Below are 4,963 nucleotides of genomic sequence, written 5' to 3'. Positions count from 1 at the left end.
TCTGGATCCGAGAGCATGATCCCAAGACAGCAGAGGAGGCAGCCAGGTTGGCAGAAGTGTTCCAGTCGGCTCGACTAGGCACCAGAGGCCCCAGCACAAGCCGGTGGAGCTCAGCCGGAAGGAAATCTGATGAGGGTGATGAGAAGCGTGGTCAGTCTTATGGTAGGTCCACCAGTTATAATAGATGGCCAGATGGTACGAGACAGGACGGTAACTGTTTTCACTGTGGGAAACCGGGTCACACTAGACAAAACTGTCCGGAGAAGAAAACACAGGACACAAACATGTGCTATGCACCGAGACCACACACACAACATACACCTAACAGCACAGGTCACTCAGTTCAGGTTTTGGTTAATGGAGAAGCTGTAAAAGCTCTTGTTGATAATGGCAGTTCACAAACACTGGTTCATCAGAGTCTAATCCCTTTGGAGGAGTGTAGGGTGCAACCCCCAGTTAAAGTAGGCTGTGTCCATGGCGATGTTAAGAGTTATCCTACTGCTGAGATTTTTCTTACCGTGAGTGGCCAGACCTTTTTCACGTCTGTTGCTGTAGCACCCCAGCTGCCTTATAAAGTTGTGTTGGGGCATGATCTACCTATTTTATGTGATTTAATCCCCCAGGTTAAGCACTGTAATGCAGTTACTAGGGCCCAAAGGGTTAGTGAGTTGAGGGCACTTCCCTTTGCGGAGGATGAATTGGTGCTGGACGTGGAGAGTAGAGGGGAGCGGAAGCGTTTGTCAAGGCAGGAGAAACGCAGACAGAAAATTACAGTTGAAGCTGGTCAAGAGAAGCAAGAGTGGACACAACCAAGCAGGGCATTGGAGATGGACGTACCCACAAACATTGTGGAGTTGCAGAGACAGGATAAGACCCTGGAGCTATGGTTTCAGAAAGCCACAGGGGGTGTCAAAGGGACACAGAGCACAAGTAGCGGTACGCAGGAAGCAAGGTACATTCTGAAGAATGATATCCTGTATCAAGTAAAAGGGGAGTGTGAGAACTTGGTGGTGCCCGGCCCTATAAGAGAGAAGGTGATGACCCTGGCCCATTCTATCCCATGGTCTGGACATCTAGGGAAAGACAAAACACTTGCCAGAATAGGGAGCCGGTTTAGCTGGCCGAATATGTACACAGATGTATCCAGTTTCGTCCGTGCATGTCCAGAGTGTCAGCTTACCTCAGGTAGGGCAGTCCCACGTGCACACCTACATTCTCTGCCGATCATTGACACACCTTTTTCACGCATTGGGATGGATATAGTTGGGCCCACTAGAGAGAAGTAAAGGGGGGTACCGCTACATCTTAGTGTTGTGTGACTATGCCACTAGATACCCAGAAGCATTTCCTCTCAAGAACATCAAGGCAAGACAGGTGGCCAATTGCCTCGTGCAGCTATTTTCACGGGTGGGAGTGCCAAGAGAGGTACTGACTGATCAGGGCACTAATTTTCTGTCCACACTTCTGAGGCAAGTTTACAGTCTGTTAGGCATTAAAGGCATCAAGACCACGCCTTATCATCCCCAGACAGACGGGTTAGTGGAACGGTTTAACCGTACCCTCAAAACCATGCTCCGCCGCTTTGTCTCGCAGACCGGAAAGGATTGGGACGAGTGGCTGCTGTACCTCCTGTTTGCATACAGGGAAGTGCCACAGGCCTCCACAGGCTTCTCACCCTTTGAGCTTCTTTATGGTCGGCAAGTGAGGGGGCCTTTGGACCTGTTGAAGGAGCTCTGGGAGGGGCCCAAAGAAGAGAATCAGAATGTGGCACTGTATGTCATCCAGATGAGGAACCGGCTGGAAGAGATGTCTGCACTGGCGCATCAGAACATGGAGCTGGCGCAGAAAAAACAGAAAACCTGGTATGATGGAAAAGCCAGGGAAAGGACCTTTGTGCCGGGCCAAAAGGTGCTGCTCCTACTGCCCACAGATGACAACAAACTCCTGGCTAAGTGGCATGGCCCCTATGAGATCACCAGGAGGACGGGAGAGGTCACCTATGAGGTCCACATGCCAGAGCGGGGTAAGAAGAAACAAACTTTTCATGTCAACCTCTTGAAAGAATTCCATTCCAGAGGCCAAGTGGAGACGCTGTTTGTCCGGGCGGTGACTGAGGAAGAGGAGCCAGAGGAGCAGTTTTTCCCGGTCAAGGGTTAGGGTTAGGGTTACCATTAGGGTCTACCATTTTCGGGTGATGCCGTTTGGCCTGCAGGGGGTGCCAGCCAGTTTCCAGAGGCTCATGGACACCATACTGGCAGGAGTCCATGAGTTTGCTGCAGCTTACCTGGATGATGTGGTGATTTACAGCAACACCTGGCAGGATCATCTGGACCACCTCGAGCAGGTCTTTGGACGGATTCGGGGAGCAGGGCTGACCATAAATCCGAAGAAGTGTGCCCTGGGGCAGAAAGAAGTCAGCTACCTGGGCTACGTGATCGGTGAGGGTGTGATCCGACCACAAGTGGAGAAAGTGGACGCCATGCGCAACTGCACACCTCCGACCACCAAAAAGAAGGTGAGATCCTTTTTAGGCTTAGCGGGATGGTATCGGAGGTTTATTCCTAATTTTTCCGAGAGGGCTTCTCCCCTTTCTGATCTCACCAGGGCGGCGGCACCAAACAGAGTGGTCTGGACGGAGCAGTGCGAATCAGCCTTCCAGGACCTGAAAGGGGCAGTCTGCGGCGACTCTGTCCTGCTGAGCCCAGACTTCGATAGGCCGTTCATTGTCCAGACAGACGCCTCTGGGGTGGGGCTCGGTGCAGTCCTGCTTCAGGAGGTGGACGGGTTCCGGAGGCCTGTCGCATACATCAGCCGGAAGCTGGTCCCGAGGGACCACTCCAGCTCGGCTGTGGAGCTGGAGTGCCTGGCGATTAAGTGGGCCCTCGACTCCCTGAGGTATTACCTCTTGGGGAGACCTTTTCATCTGGAGACCGACCACAGAGCACTTCAGTGGCTGGAGAGGATGCGTGACACGAACTCCCGGGTCACCAGGTGGTACCTGTCTCTCCAGCCATACAGGTTCACCGTGACCTACCGGCCGGGGGCTACAAACAGAGTGGCGGATTTCCTTTCCCACATCCCGGAAGCGGGGGGGGAAGGAGTGAGCATGGAGCCCGGCTTGGAAGGGCCTTTTCCTTCCCTGGGACGACAGGAGTCGTCTGTACGGGAGGGGGCTAATGTAACGGTGCGGCTGCCCGTTACTGCAGGCAATGGATAAAAACAGGACTGACACCGGGATTTACAAGTACCCTTTTATTTAACACACACAGAACATTCAAACACATTCATGACGCCACCTGCAACACACAAAAAACACACGTTATGAGGAAGCCGGTCAGAGGACACGGTACAAACAAGGACAGCGTAAAAACACTCACGTTACGGTTGCGCTGGCTTCCGGGTGCCGGGGGCTGCGGGAGGACCCGACGTGAAGTCCGGAAGAACATTTGTGCAGTGTGGGGGTGACGTCAGACGGGCGAGACCAAGTGTGTGAGAGGAGAGGGGTGTGTTGGGGTACTTGGGGAATATTTAAGGTGTCAGGGAAGTAGAGGGTAAGGATAGGTTTTAGACGAATAGGTCTGGGGTAAGGTGGGTAACTAGGGGTGGGTATAGGTAAATCGGAAATGTGTAGGGGAGGGTTAATTGAATTAAGAGGGGTATGGGTCGGGCCGGGTAGGATATATTCAGGTCCAAATCATGTAGGTGGGGCAGAAGGGTCTGAGGTGAGCGGGTGAGAACACCTGGCTCTTAGATCAGCCAAGGGCTTTATTAGTGCCGAGGGGAGGACCGTTGATTTTTTTGATTATTGAAAGTTATTTTGAATTATTGATTGGGTTTTTTTGTGTTTATTCATTATTCATTTTTTTTTGCCTCCTGATGGACATTTTTGGGACCGGAATAAATTCAGGCCCACGGCCTTACTAACATCTTTCATACTGCCTCCAATCCTTCCACCGCCGCAAGGCTCATCCTGGTAACAGCAGGGATCGTTTATGGAGAACGGCAACGCCTCCCCCTCGGCCGGAGAGGCGGGGTTTGGCAATGTAGCTGTAGTTGGAAGGGGTGGCTTGATTGAGAGCATAGAAGTCCAGGGGCTGTTGCCAGGAGGAGGAGCAGATCGGTGTTATTGTCCAGTAGCAGTTCAGATATAACGGGTGATTTGTTGGAGAGGGAGCGACAGTTCAGCAGTGCAAGGGAGATGGATGGGGGAGGAGGGGAGGGGGAACGAAGGTTGTTGAGGTGTGCAGTACAGCAGATGGGGGTGACGGGGGGGCGGGAGTTAGTCCAGAGTGAGGGGATAGGTGAGCCATGGGGGAGATGTTGGTTGCGAGAAGGGCCAGAACTTCGATGGATGTAGCGGCATCGGCGAAGGATCCCGGCTTTGCTAGCTGCAGTGGCAGCAGCAGCAGCAGGGAGACGATGGTTGGTGTTAAGGCGGTGAAGGTCAACGGCAGTGTAGGCGAGTGGGCGAGAAGTTGGTGGAGTAGAGGAGAGGGTCCAAAGAGTCTGGAGTAGCAGGAGTGGTAATCCAAGATGGAGATGAGACATGACAGCAGATGAAAGAAGTCTGGGTAGTGTATTGTCAATGGCTAGTAGCTGATTAGCTAGAAGCTGGTAGGCAGAGAGTTGTGTGGATGCAGCAGTGGACCAGGTGATGGAGTTAGATGGGTGGAGTGGGTGATGTTGGTTGCCCCAGACCGTACCCGTGCGGCAGGCAAGCCCCACCGTGCCATGACGGCATCCGACTAGGCTGCAGCTGACGAGCCGGTGGGGAGTGGGGCTCCCCCCCGTGAGCGCCAGCTGGGTAGCCTGACAGCTGGGCCAATGTTTGTTTTTTTAGCGAGGCACGCAGTGCATGCGGACAGCCGGGTTAGTGAGGGATGCAGCGGGTCAGTCCCGGGTTGGCACAATCACCACCACAAACACACAACCGTACCCACCCGGGTCCAGAGCAAGCAATCCA

This window comes from Gadus morhua, chromosome 20 (assembly GCF_902167405.1).
Source record: "Gadus morhua chromosome 20, gadMor3.0, whole genome shotgun sequence".
NCBI lineage: Eukaryota > Metazoa > Chordata > Actinopteri > Gadiformes > Gadidae > Gadus > Gadus morhua.
This window is presented reverse-complemented; position numbering follows the sequence as displayed.